The sequence below is a fragment of the Macaca fascicularis genome, chromosome 17 (genome assembly GCF_037993035.2).
Source record: "Macaca fascicularis isolate 582-1 chromosome 17, T2T-MFA8v1.1".
Taxonomy (NCBI): Eukaryota; Metazoa; Chordata; class Mammalia; order Primates; family Cercopithecidae; genus Macaca; species Macaca fascicularis.
The window spans coordinates 32,650,064-32,665,673 of NC_088391.1; the positions used below are offsets into that span (position 1 = coordinate 32,650,064).

General features: G+C 36.8%; 1 pseudogene; it reads left to right on the top strand.

Annotated features, from left to right (window-relative positions):
• Positions 1-15,610, top strand: part of LOC102121976 (protocadherin-8-like) — a 361,142-nt pseudogene that overhangs the window by 239,560 nt on the left and 105,972 nt on the right.

Consider the following 15,610-nt stretch of genomic DNA (forward strand, 5'->3'; position numbering starts at 1 on the left):
GGAGAAAAATAGTCATATGTGTCAACTTGGCTGGGCTACAGCACCTAATTATTTAATCTAAGTCTAATCTAGGTGTTACCGGGAAGCTATTTTATAGATGTGGTCAACATTTACCATTAGTTGATGTTAGGTAGAGGAGATTACTGTAGATTATATGGGCATATATATGGGCATATTATATGGGCCCCATCTAATCAGTTGAAAGTCCTTAGGATTAAAAATTGAGATTACCTAGAAAAGGAGGAAATTCTGCCTCCAGACCACATCAACTCCTGCTCAAAGGATGATGCTGTCTATCCCCCCTACCTGTTTAAACTGGCTTTCACTTGAAATAAAATTTGTATAGTTAGAATTAGTGGCACCTACTGATGGAGTAATATTAGATCTGGCCTAGAGCTGAATGTGCCAGAAGCCATTAGCTATCTCTTAAATGTAGAAGGAAACTTTTCTAGTCAAAACCAAAAAATGTTGAACCTTAGCACTGGGGATGTGAAACAGATCTCAGCCCTCGTTCAGACCAGGCTTCTTATTTCAAAGATAATGAAATAGAGGCCCAGTGAAAACTAAGTGTGTTGTGCAAAGCCACAATCACTAGAATTATAACATCCCTTTATATTTATTTTTCACTTGAAAATATTTTAATATTTTTCTTTACTGCTAAATATTCTGCTAAAGCATGTTGTTTTGGCCTGGACAATATTCCATCATTTGGTCGTGCCAGAATACTTTTATTAAATATCTGTTTAGTGCATTTAAGTTATATTCATGTTTTCACTTCTGTAAATACTGGGATAAATATCTTTATACATAAGTCTTTGTACACATTTATCATTCCTGAAGATAAGTTTAAAGAAAAGAAATTTCTAGGTCAAACAGTATGCACATTATGAAGGCTTTAGTCCCAGTTGCCAAATTGTCCTCCAGAGAGGTTTTACTAGTTTCTAATACTTAGTGATGGATAGGAGCCTGTTTCCCTCTCCTTTGAATATTTTCATTAAAAAACAAAGGGCCAGGCACGGTGACTCATGCCTGTAATCCCAGCACTTTGGGAGGCTGAGGTGGGTGGATCACCTGAGGTCAGGAGTTTGAGACCAGACTGGCCAACGTGACAAAACTTCATCCGTACTAAAAATACAAAAATTAGTTGGGCATGGCGGTTCCTGCCTATAATTCCAGCTACTCCAGGAGGCTGAGGCAGGAGAATCACTTCAACTCAGGGGACGGAGGTTACAGGGAGCTGAGATTGTACCATTGCACTCCAGCCTGGGCAGCAAGAGTGAAACTCCATCTCAAACAAACAAACAAAACACAACAAAACAAAATAAAACAAAAAAATGATGGAAATGGAGTCCTGTTTTAATTCCCCTTATTTATTAGCAAGGTTGCACTTTTTTTCCCCTAGATTTGATGTAAATTGTATTTTTATGCTGTTTTCATTGCCATTTACCACTTTTTAATTGAAGTTTATATGCTATTGATTTGTAGAATGTCTTAAAAAATAAAATAGAATCCACAAAACCATTCCTCAATTAATGATGGCTGTTGTTATTATTCATATTGTTGTTTGTTTTGTTGTAGTTGTCGATATTATTGTGCCGCTGCTAGGTACTTACTCCTATTTAAGAAGAAACTACAAAGAGATCACAGCCTGGGGTCCAATAGCCTATGCTAAGGTCTAATAGCCTATGCTAGGGTCTAATAGCCTATGCTAGGTTGATCAGAGGGTAAAATATATCTATATTTCTTTGGGAAAAATGCGCCAAAGCATATCCCAATTATGCTGTTGATTTTAAAATCTCTCATCTGCATCTTTTAGCCAGGCTCTATTCTCCCTGGAATAAAGTAAAATGTGGTTTATGCTTCAGGCAAATGTATAATGGCATGCAAACCACTCCACCTCTTTCGTTTCCTCTCTAACTAGGCACTTGGATTCTTTCTTTTTTTGGAAATTTATGGGAATTGACCTCAGAGAATATATAAATTGCAAAGTGCTTCCTTTTTTATATAGCATTTTACATTATTCCTATTTTTCCCCTCTAGAAAGTGTGAAATTGCATATCTTAAAATGGAATCTGTGTAGCAGTTTTTTATATTTTTAAATATTTAGCAGTACACAGTGTTTACTTTCTATGTTTCATTCTTGAATATTATGTTTTATAGAAGACTATCAAGGAGTTTTCTTTTTCATTTTTATAGTAGGCTTCAAACTCCTGTAGGCCTGTGTTCATTCATTTGCCTTCTGCTGTGTTTGAACTCTTCTCCTAGGACAGAAGTAGTATTTATGATTGGTCACCACATTATGCAGTTCTTGGTGAGGAAGGATGAGAGATGGCTCAAGGATATTTGGAAGAGTCTTTTATGACAATTGAATAATATAAATTAGACAATTTTGCATGGTGGTTATAAAAATCTTTACCTCCACACATGAGTTAATATATGTAACTTGCTTAGCATGATTCCAGACACATAGCAGATACATATCAAATATGTTATTTCCCTTCTGTTTATCAATCAGGGAACAAGACCAATAGGACTTTATATGTGCACACAAATACATGAGAGATTTATTTTAAGCAACTTGGAATTGGCTCCGGTGAATGTGGAGGGAGGTGTTTGAAATTTGTAGGCCAACCAGCTACAAATTCAGATAAGAGTTGATGTTGCAGTCTTGAGTCTGAAATCCATACAGCGGGCTTAGATTGGAAAGTGAGGTAGGATTTCTATGTTTCGGTCTTGAGGTAGAATTCCTTTTACTATAGGAAACCTTGGTTTTTGCTCTCAAAGCCTTCAATGGATTATACGAAGCACCTCTATCTTATAAAACGTAATCTCCTTTACCTAAAGTCAACTGACTGTGGATGTTAATCACGTCAACAAAATACCTTCATGACAACATCCAGACTAATGTTGGGCTAAACAAGTGAGCACCATAGCTTGAACAAGTTGACACATAAAATTAACCATTACACCTTTATTTTAACTCCTCCTTTCCCACATGTAAAGGGGAGTAGGGCTCTATCAAGAAACCAGAGGTCTTTTATTACTTCAATTTCAAGATCTCAGTTTTATGAACTCACTGAATTCCTTTAATGAACCTAAACAGCAAGATGTCTTGAGAACAAGATACAGTGCAGTTCTGAATAAAAGAAAGAAAAAGAGGGTTTGTGCTGATTTTGGAAGTAAGGTTAGAAGAAGGAGAGGTGAGAGTACCCCAAAGATGATGCAACTATCTTCCTGGTTTGACCAGCTTCTGCCAATTCTCCATGACTTTTACAGTAATACTGAGAGTTGTGGGTTGGAGAGAAAACATAGAAAGGATAGGCTCCCTCAATGCACAATATTAGGGAACTTCCCTGCCACAAAACAGGGGTGTCATGGGCTGAGTGAGGCAAGGCCTGTTGTGATTCTCTGCAAGCATCCTAGATAAGTCCAAAGAAATTCCCAGATCCTTCTTCAGTATAGAAGTAGAGACACAGACCAGAGTCCTCTTTGAGTCCAGGTTGAGAATGGGCATTGAAGAAACAATTTCCAGGGGCAGAAAGAAAATGAGCTTGAATGAAACAAGAGTTCATTATATGTTGGTGGTAAAGTTGCTTAACCTTTCAGCTGAGCTAAGTATTTAGACATGTAGGTGGATAATAATATCAACCCCCGACCTATTTAATAGGGCAAATGAGTTAAAACTACAAGATTTTAAATTCACATCAATCAGCAAATTCAAAGCACAGCACTATAATTAGAAACTCACAATTACCCGTAGAATATCCTTGTGGGCAAAATTAATGCATACTGAAAATTGTTAGAAGTTATTTTAATCTCAGGTATAGCCTGGTTCAAATGAGTCGATTCCTTTATTCTGAGCATGATGGAATACCTACACATAAGGTAGACTTCCTTTAGAGATGGAATTTTATGCTATTTTAGAAACTTGGTGGCAATCTTTCTTAGGCCATCGTCAACAACTTAAATCAGAAAACTTAAATCAGTAACTTGAGGAGGTCTCCAAGGTGAATTTGTTAATAGTGAATACGAAAGACTGCTCTTCTAGAGAACTGACTTGGCTCCTGACTTTAGTAGATCACATCATTTAACTGTATATTTTTGTAAGGCCTGTTAAGGTATTATGAACATATATTTTATGTGTCAGGTTAACTATTTTAAGTCAGATAAGCAGAAACATATTCAATGGCTGACTTTCAAGGATTCTCTCAGGATTTGCATTGGGGTAGGCAATATATGTGCAAATATACTTGATTCACTGCCTTTTGAAATATTTCTTTTCAATACTTATTCATTTTGAGCAAGACAGAACAAATGCACAGTAATCCCCTTCTTTTTAATAGAGATTTTTTTTTTTCAGGCCAAGAATCTTGAACCTCCCATAAAATTGGTATAAATGACTTAAACAATGGTATAAATGACTTAAATGTGTCCTGGATTATTTACATAAAAGGCAATGATACATTATGGTAATAATGGGGGCAATACATTTTGGAGGCTGGAAAGTCAGCTACATAAGTCATCTCTGGAAGACTGAGCACCAGGTCTTTGCATTGTTAGGCTGGTATTTGTTTAATGTGATTTTTCAGAAAAAGTTATCAGAAAAGCTTTCACTGTAAGCAGCCATATGACCTCCAGGAAGTAGTTAAGAGAAATGTAATGGCACTATTTGATATAGTATAGGTTATATCTTTGGAAGGGATCCAATTTTTTCCAGTCTTTATTCACTAGGGAGTAAAATTATTGCCTCATAAAACAAGAGAAATGTCCAGTTATTTCTTAAGTAGAAACCTATTAACTTTACCACTGTCACCAGTTCCTTCCACAACATTAAAATCTTTTCAGCCTTGTGGCAGGGAGGATGTTACATACCCAGGTTTAGTGATCCAAGGACAATTATTTTGAAAAACATGTATTTCCTTGAAAGACCCAATTTTGAAAGAACTAATTCTTAGAATGATGTTCCAATGAATCACTGGATTCATAACAGCATTTTTCTCAAAAACCTTTTGCCTATGTCAAAACTATCAGCCAGGGCATAAAAAAGTAGAGTTTTAATGGTAAAGAAAATTTATGATTGAAAAAGAGAGCTTGATTATTGAAATGCATTACAATGTTTCACCATAAAACCATTCAATTAAAGTTTAATTTATTTGGAAAATCTGGATAGACATCTCCAATTTCTATCAGAATGCTGCCATTGTACAGAATATTCCCTTAAGTTATACTGAGAGTTATAGTCCCCTTTCCGCTTGAGAGGCAAATAAAAATGCTTTGCTTACCCACAATGTCTGGATGAGAATGAATTAAATTCATCTGAGAAGATGTGATGGTTCCTACAGAAGAGGAGACAGAAGGTCATTTAGACTTTGCTCCATTCTGCTTTGGTTATATATTGTAAAGAACTGGCCAAGAACTAAGATCAGACTTAACCAAGGATGATGTTTGTCTCTCATACACATGATCTAGTTGCCCTGGCTCTTAGGTTAGGCCTCTTAATAGTCAAGCCCTTTGCATCCATTTTTAATTGTTCATTAGCTGAGAATCTTACATCCAGCCAAGTTGGGTCTGGAATTTGTGCAAACATATCTGAGCTATTCTTGGCCAAGATGTGTAGTTAGAATTTGGTTAGACTGCAAGGCATAGTATCTTGGCTGACTTTTTCCAAGAGTACCCCTTGAGACCAGGACATTAGTGATTCTCGGAGGACAAGTGAGGTGATGAAGAAAGTGAGACAGGAAAGGGAGAAAGGCCATTAAGTGTATTTTGAATAGTAAATTACCTCTTTGGGAAACTAGGGACTCAAGTACACTGAGCCCCCTTTAACAAATCAAGAGGATTAGTGAGAATGGTCTACCAGAAGGACAGGGATTATTTGTCAGTAGTGGAAGGTTGCCCTCAAAGATGGTAACTGCCCTATAGTGCATAGTACCAAGTTGCACCTGTGCCCTGCTGACCAAGTTTCTATAGGGCTAGAGAAAAGCCTCAAGCAGGGAATGGAGAAACACAGGATCTTGGGCTAGAAAACTATATGCTGAGACTGCAGGTGAACTCAGAGGTGAGCTGAGAAACTATGAAGATGGACATCAAAAATATCTGCTACAAACAATAAACTCAAATAATCGTGCCTTGAAGAGTAGAGGGCTACTTCTTTCACATTTAAGATAAATCCGGAGGAAGACAGTCCAGACTAATTTTGTCATCTTTACAATCTTCAGATCCCCAAACTCTTCCCAGCCCGCTATTTTGCTATCTTTATGGTGGGTTCACATTCAAAATGTAAAATGGCTGCCATCATATGTTAATGATACCTATATCCAAGGTGGTAGAACTTAGGAAGGGGCACAAAAGGCCTGTCCTTCTCATTTAAGGAGATATTCTGGAAATACAATGAAATATTTCTGCTTATATCGCATCAGTTAGAATTCAGTGACAGGGTCACATCTTGCTATAAAACACATTGAGAAATACAACCTTGACTGCAGGTGGCCATGTGTTTAACTGAAAAGGTGGTTCTATTACTATGAATGATAGGGAGAATGGGATATTGGCACCTAACCATCTTCGCATTGTGGGGTCTTCATCAACCAGAGTTATTGTGGCTGTATAAATGGAAGAAAGAAAGGGTAAGAATAAGTAAGAGTAGTAATATTAATACATTGACTACTTGAGGCTTCTGAAATTACTGGATCATGTTCCTCTTTGAAGGCTGACCAACTTCACAAAATTTAAGATAATGACCTTGTTTACAAAAGTGATCATGGATGATTTGCTTTAAATAAATGAATTAGTTTAACTGTATTCTGCCTAGTTATTTGGATAATAAATGAAGAGTTATAACAATGTCAATGGCAGTAATGATTATATTAGTCTGCTAGGGCTGCCATATCAAAATACCACAGACTAGGTGGATTACAGAAAAGAATGTTATTTCTTGCCGTTCTGGAGGCTGGAATTCCAAGATCAAATGTTAGCAGGTTTGGTTTCTCTTTTGCTTGCAGACAGCCACATTCTTGCTATGTCTTCACATGATCTTTCCCTGTGTGAGGGGGCCTCTTTCTTTTCTCATGAAGATTCCAGTCTTATTGAATTAGGGGCCCATCCTTATAACCACATTTAACCTTAATCACATCTTTGAAGGCCCTTTCTCTAAATACAGTCACATTGGGGGTCAAGATTTTAACACATACATTTGATGTGGGGACACAATTCGGTGCATAACAGTGATAATAAATACCAATTTAGTGCTTCCTATGTGTTGGTCCTGATGCCAAATGTTTTAAATATATTAATCAATTTAACCTATGTAGTAAGACTAACTAAGAAATTGGATTCCTCATTTTACAAAGAAGGAAGCAAATTGAGGGAAACTGACACATATCCAAATTTGTAAAGAACAAGTGAGGACAGCAGATGTTCACCGGAGCCTGGGTTCTTAAACCACTGTATGATAGTGCTTGTGAGATGATGTAGAGGACATGGAGTTCCCTGCATGAGAGATGGAGAAGTGCTATAGGTGGTCCCAGATGGAGAAAGAACTATTGGATGTAGGTGATGTTGGAGGAGGATGCTTTGAAACAGCTCTTCAAACACAGAATCTTCATCTTCCCCTGAACAAACAGATGTATATCCAAGAATGGCAAGTAGAGGCTAAAACAGCACTTCATAACTGGTAGTGGCTGAAGGATGTGGCCTTAGGTCAGTTAGTCAAATGTATTAGCTAGCGGAATTAGGCAGACTCAGATACTCAATGGCCCCCATGCACAAGCCCAAGCGAGCCTCCCAACTTCTACAGGATGGAGTCTCTGGAACAGCTGTGGAAAGTCAGCTCCCTCTCAGTTTTAAGGTCCCAAGAAGAATATTAGTGGAACCAAGCTGAACAAACTTATTACTTTTTCCCAGAGGTAACTATCAGGTCTGTCCATCTCGTTAGTTGGCAGAAAGAGTAAAAGGAGCATACAGCTTATGAAAAGTCTCTTTCCCCAGAAACCAGAAAAAGGTAATTCTGGATAACAGGATTTAACGGAAGTTTCTTTGAGCTTGTCTGGGCAGTTTGGCAGTTTTTCACCATTATAAATTGGCATCCACTATGAGGCTGAGACAAGGGGAAAGAAGATCTTTTTTTCTCATTATTTGTGAAATTTTTAAAATGGAATTAATTTTGTATTGGTTGGGAGCAATACAAATCTTTCAAATAATGTTAAGAGGCAACCAGGCTTGGGATTGTGTGTAGCAGCTACGGTTTGGGAATAAATGGATGCTTTGGTAATATTAATACATTCGAGCCATTACTCCGTGAATAAGAGAAAATAACAATATGTAAATTCCCCACAAAAATTCAGGAAATTTCTCTCTAAATAATGCCTCTGCTTTCCGGAAGAAAACAGTAGATCCAAACAAAGGAATCAGAGCCAATAGAAGAGAAGAGAATTTTAATCATTTTACTTGGTATGTTCAGCCTGTGATGAACATTCATTAACAACTGATCAATAAGCTATTTTTTCTCTCTTAAGTTAGAGTTGACACATAAAAATGAAGAAAAGTAAACATTTTCTAACTCTCCAGAAAAATAAAGGCCACTGCCAACAAATTTAGCCACATTAAAAAAGAATACGCTTTGGCAGATGGTTTCGTGCAAGTTTATTTAAGAATTCCTCCCTATCCCCTAATATTTGAGGTCTACAAAGGTAAACCAGAAAGGAGACTTGAGAACTTATGCAGAAAAATGAAATAAAAAAATCTTCCCTAAAAATTGTTAATGTAAGGTAAAATTACATTGTTGGCATGGCCCTAGACAGTGGACTGATTGAGGATTCACTTCATGGATATAGAGTTAACTCTAGTTTCTCCTTAAGAATATAATGCCTACATTTTCATGCTTGTGGATGCATAAAAGTAGAGTTTTTAATTTGTTGTGCATCAAACTGTGTTTTTCAGTTTTCTTTTTTTTCAATTAATCCCTCTCCTCTAGCAAATCTCAAAAATAGAAAGTGATGATGTTGTTTAGTCATTTTATTTGATACTTCTAGATAGTTAATCTAATTCTGAAAAAAATTAAGAATTTTAATTTAATATTTAATTTGATAATTATATGAATTTAATTTGATAATTTAAAAATTATTTAAATAATTTTAAAAAATATTTAATAACATACAATAAATTTTGGGAGCTTTATAATTTTGTAATTGAAATCCTTGGTTGTGTTTTAAACATAGTTTAATTAAATTAGGTAGCTAACAAACTTTACCTTTTTCTCTGTACTGCGTTGGTGTTGTGTTAGAGATATAGGATGACTCAAGGCTTCAAACAGATCCTTCCCCTTCTCTTTTCCTCCCCCTTTCCTTCTTCCTTCATAATCTTCATCTCCTTTTTTGCTATGCTTTTCTTTTATGCAGACTGTTTAAGGTAAATTTTCTATATATATATATATAAATTAAAGGTTCATCTAGAGGTAACTGTTACGTAGGGTTGAAAATGTGCATTGAGCTCAACTTAAAATTTTTCAGAATATCATTTGACATCAAGATACTCTCACATTAAAAATGTTTATTGTTTATTTTAAGACTTTAATATTTATTAATTTTTTCATTTAAAATATGTTTCTCAGAAAAGCTCTTTAATGAAATTATGACTTTTGGGTTTTTTTGTTACTCATTCACTTATACAAGCTTGAGATATTCTATACATGCTTTTGCTAAATAAAAAATCTTTTACTTCAACACGTGAAAATGAAAACAGTGACTTCTTCAGCAGCAATATTATGAAAACAGTTTTTATATAACTGCTTTTCTATTGCTCTCAGTATTATCAGGACTGGTATCCAGAGGACTTAGTAAATTCGGAGCTTTATAATTTAAATCCAATCTTTTTTACTCAAGACCAATTCTCTGTTCTTTGGATTACTGATTTTGGAAGCTTGGAAAAACGTGTCCTTAAAAGCAGGGTTCTTTCGACTGGAAATGTTGGTTTTATATATGCTATCACGTAGCCTTCTCTAATGAATTTTAGCAGATGGGTGTCAGAGCAAGCAGAAAGCTTGAAGTAGCTTTTACTTGTGTAGTTAGGATTGGAGAATCCCCCAAACACAAATCACTTTCTTTTTTCCTCTGAATATGAATTTGGTGCTGATGAAAGGGTCAGGCAGATAACCGTTGGCCTTGTAAAGAGTTTTCTAGAAAATACATAACATACGGGTAAAAATTCTTCCTCTTAGCTTGTAATTTATCCCTGATTTAAAAGATACCCACTTTGAGGACCAAAGAAGCAGTTTTCTGTGAGTGACCTGCGATTCTTGGAAATTTCAGCTAAAGCTTTGAGAAAACACGTGCAATACTTTAAAGTGGTGGTTGAAAGCAACAGCCTGCTAAACTTCAGAAAGCAGACATCCTCAGAATTTCTTTTAGTATATGTGAATAAATGTACTTCCTTTAAAATGCATACTAAACATATGCCAAATGTGCAAACTCTAATTATATATATATGAATATAGGTATTCTTGCTATTTTAAAAATTAATTTTGGCTGGGCACAGTGGCTTACGCTTGTAATCCTAGCACTTTGGGAGGCCGAGGTGGGCGGATCATGAGATCAGGAGATCGAGACCATCCTGGCTAACACGGTGAAACCCCGGCTCCACTAAAAGTACAAAAAATTAGCTGGGCATGGCGGCAGGCGCTTGTAGTCCCAGCTACTAAGGGGCTGAGGCAGGGGAATGGCGTGAACCCGGGAAGCAGAGCTTGCAGTGAGCGGAGATTGGGCCACTGCACTCCAGCCTGGGCGACAGAGAGAGACTCCGTCTCAAAAAACAAAAACAAACAAACAAACAAGAAAAAGACTCACATTTGCTAAAACTTAGTAAGTTCCATAATGACCAAACTGATACAACTCTATTGAAAACCATATTCAGTGACAGAATGGCTGAGTGGTTAAGAAGATAGACAGACTTGGTTCAAAACCTGGTTCTGTCACTGTCTTGCTGTGTAACTTGGGCAATTGACTTAACCTTTTGGTGTCGCAGTTTCCTCACCTGTAAAATGGAGGTCATAGTAGACTCTCCACAAGGTTGCTTTGAGGCTTAAATGAATTAATACCGTGTTTATACATGTTGAACAATGCCAGGAACATGGTAAACTGCAGAAAACGTTAGTTATTATTATTCAACAGCCCAACTATACTGTATTTGCTTGACATCAGATCAAACTGTCTTTCATCCCCACTCACTCTCTGAATCATGATTCAGTAGAAAAGAGCTGAATCAATAAGAAAACTGAGGAGCTAATTTATGTGCTTCATTGTCTCTCTGAAGCAGTTTTACCATGGGCTTATGCCCACTGGCACTCTTATGAATGTCTGTTCTTATTACCTTTTTATTACAGAGGCATGTTTTATAATAATTCTATAACTAAGCTGTTGTAAGTTCTTATATTACCTGTGGGGAACTGAAGTTCAGAGCTACAAAGTGAATTAGTGCCATAATGGAAAAAAGAACTTTGACTTTTCATCAGCAGGCCTATTGTAGAGAAGACTTACAAATCAGTAACTCTAAACATCCAAGTAGAATTTACCAGTGCTTAACTGTTTTAAACATGCACTGGAAGTATTTGAATGAAAATGTAATTTTTCCAGCTTTCCTTAAATACTTATGGAAATTGTTGCTTAGGCAATATTTCTGAGTGCTTCGTCTTTGGGAAACACTGCTATGAACATTTTCTTTCATGGCATGCTACTGAAGTAATTTTACAAACGAGATGAAAAGAAAATAGATATTTATTGCATTTCTTCTAGGTATCAGGCATCATCTCCTTTAATCTTAGTGCAGCTTTGCAAACCATATTGCTATTTTACAGTTGAAAAGATGGGGGCTCAGAGGGGTAAACTTCCCACTGGTCACAAACTGATCTTCGATTTAAGGGTCAGTAACTTATTTTTTTTGTTTTTAATTTTTATTTTATTATTTTTATTGTTTTAGATAGAGTTTCACTCTCTTGCCCAGGCTGGAGTGCAGTTGCAGAATCTCAGCTCACAGCAACCTCTGCCTCCTGGGTTCAAGTGATTCTCCTGCCTCAGCCTCCAGAGTAGTTGGGACTACAGGCATGCGCTGCCACACCCAGCTAATTTTTTGTATTTTTAGTAGAGACGAGGTTTCCCTATGTTAGCTAGGATGGTCTTGATCTCCTGACCTCGTGATCCACCTGCCTCGGCCTCTCAAGTGCTGGGATTACAGATGTGAGCCACTGTGCCCAGCCTTTATTTTTTATTTTTAATTTCAATTTTAATTTTAGATTCAGAAGGTACATGGTCAGATTTATTATGTGGCTATGTTGCATGATGCTGAGGTTCAGAGTATGAATGATCCCATCACCCAGGCAGTGAGCACAGTACCCAATAGGTAGGTTTTAGCTTTTGCCCCCTCCTCCCTCTTTCCCCTCTAGTAGTCCCCAGTGTCTGTTGTTCCTATCATTATGTTCATAAGTACTCAGTGCTTAGCTCTCACTTATAAGTGAGAACATGTGGCATTTGGTTTTCTGTTTGTGCATTAATTTGCTTAGGATAATAGCATCCAGTTGTATCCATGTTGCCACAAAGGACATGATTTAGTTCTTTTTTTATGGCTATGTAGTATTCTATGGTGTATATGTAGTACATTCTCTTTATCCAATCCACTATTGATGGGCACCTAGGTTGATTCCATGTCTTTGAATAATGCTGTGATGAACATATGAGTGCCTATGTTTTTTGGGTAGACTTATTTATTTTCCTTTGGCTGTATACCCAGTAATGGGATTGTTGGGTCAAATAGTAGTTTTTTATTAAGTTATTTAAGAAATCTCCCAACTTATTTTCATAGTGGCTGAGCTAATTTACATTCCCATCAACAATATACAACAGTATATAAACATTATCTTTTCTCTGCAGCCTCTTCAGCATCTGGTAGTTTTTGATTTTTTTATTTTATTCATTTATTTATTTATTTTTGAGAGAGAGTTTCACTCTTTTGCCCAGGCTGGAGTGAAGTGGTGCGATCTTGGCTCACTGCAACCTCTGCCCCTGTTTCAAGCAGTTCCCTGCCTCAGCCTCCCAAGTAGCTGGGATTATAGGCACCCACCACCACACTTGGCTAATTTTTGTATTTTTAGTAGAGACAGAGTTTCACCATGTTGACCAGGCTGGTCTTGAACTCCTGAGTTTAGGCAGTCTGCCCCCCTCTCCCTCCCAAAGTGCTAGGATTACAGCTGTGAGCCACTGTGCCTGGCCTAGTTTTTTACTTTTTAGTAACAGCCATTATGACTGATGTGAAATGATATCTCATTGTGGTTTTGACTTGCATTTCTCTGATTACAGATGTTGAGCATTTTTTCATGTTTGTTGGCCACTTGTATGTCTTCTTTTGAGAAGTGTCTGTTCATGTCTTTTGCCCACTTTCAATGGGTTTATCTGTTTTTTGCTTGTCGAATTGTTTAAGTTCCTTTTAGCTTCTGGATATTAGACCTTTGTTGGATACATAGTTTGTGAATATTTCCTCTCATTCTATAGGTTGTCTGTTTATTCTATTGATAGTTTCTTTTGCTCTGCAGAAGTTCTTTGCTTTAATTAGGTCCAACTTGTTAGATTTTGTTCTTGTTGAAATTGCTTTTGAGGACTTAATCATAAATACTTTCCCAAGGCTGATGTCTAGGATGGTATTTCATAGGTTTTCTTCTAGGACTCTGATAGTTTGAAGTCTCACATTTAAAATCTCTAATCTAGTGACTTATTCTAGAGTTTCTCTGTTTTTCTTTTTTTCTTTTTTTTGGCAGAGAAAATAAGAAATGTTCTTCTGGAAGCTCTCTATGATAGAAATAAGTGATTTCTTTGTGTTTTCTAAGTGAGTTCATAATTTGTATGATATAAAATGTATATACAGTGATTCTATCAAATACTGAGCAATTTATACCTTTGGAAGGTATTTACCATACTAATACATTAAAAGTTGCTTTCAAAAAGTAAAAAAAGACAAAGAAAAATATAATTCATTAATAAATTCAAATTCTGCTTCTGTGTTTTGACTGTTTTGAGTTTGATTTGTACCTGCCCTAGGTCTGGACACTTGTACTCTTACTTGTATCTCCTTAGCATTATTACGCGTCTTATTTATTTTATTTTAAATACATGCTGTCAATAAGGTACAGCTTAGTAACATGATTAAAGTTAGGGTGGAAATAGTTATGCAGGCTCAGATTTTTCATATAAATTAACTTGTTATTGACCGTTATTTCTTATTGGGCCATCATATCTTTTTTACTCTAGAGTGAACTTCCAATAGATAAAGTTTTCCATTTCTTCCTAAGCTCTTCTCCCAGTAGAATAGTTTGTTCTTGACAATAGATTTGTTAGTCCTCTCATGAAGATAAGCATAAAGCTATCTCATGAAGGCCTATGTGACAATGAGTTTGTAACAAATTGGACCAAAGTAGGCATCAGCATAGATTAAATATTAGATTAGTTAGCTGATTGCCTGGTTCTCAGTTAAGTCAGCATGTCCCCGCTCCTCTTGTGTGCTCTGCTTTGTATTGCGGGGGTTGAAAGTCTGTGAACTACATTGTTTTCAGAATCTCTTGCTGATAGAATTCAAGGTTAGATTTTGCCAAAAAGAAGCATGAGTGCAAAATTTCAAAAAGTAGGAGCCCCCTATTGCTCCTCAGGTAGCAGAGGGCTGCCTGATAGGCTTCATTTTCTATGAGTTGCTTACCCTATTGCTCAGGTAGCTGTTCTCTTGCTAGGAGTTTCTCACAGTTCTGCAGTTTCCTGACTGGGAAGGTAAGCAACAACCCTGACAAGCAGAAGCAGCTTTCCCAGATTCTCACTCTTTCACCCTTCTTATCACTCGTGTCCCTGTATTCAATCTCTTCTTACTAGAAAAGTTTAAGTTGCTTTTGTCTTTGCTGACAAAACTCTCACTGCGACGCTGATATTAACCAAGATTATTTCACTATGACCTTTGCCAAGACATCTCAACTTTCTGTCTTCTCATTCTTAAAACGAAAAGACGAGGTTGCATAACCTTTTTATAGAATTTTGATTCTAGCCAGAATGTGCTCTAGGAAGATGTTTCCTTGGAAGTAAGAGACAAGAGATAGTTCTGTACCAGTTGTTATTAACTGTTAGATATGCTTATGTGTAAGTGTTGTTTAGCCTACTCAGTCTTAGTATCAAAAACATTGATGCAATATTTTAAGACTTAATTTCACATACCAATGTGGAGTTGTGAACTGTCTTTAAAACTCAGAAGATCTGGCTGGGTGCGGTGGCTCACGCCTGTAATCCCAGCACTTTGGGAGGCTGAGTTGGGCGGATCACAAGGTCAGGAGATCAAGAGCAACTTGACTAACACGGTGAAACCCTATCTCTACTAAAAATACATAAAATTAGCCAGGCTTGGTGGCGGGCACTTGTAGTCCCAGCTGCTTGAGAGGCTGAGGCAGAAGAATGGCCTGGACCCAGGAGACGGAGCTTGCAGTGAGCAGAGATCAAGCCACTGTACTCCAGCCTGAGCAACAGAGCGAGACTCGGTCTCAAAAAAAAAAAAAAAAAAAAAAAAAAGTAGAGCGAGACTGTCTCAAAAAGGAAAAAAA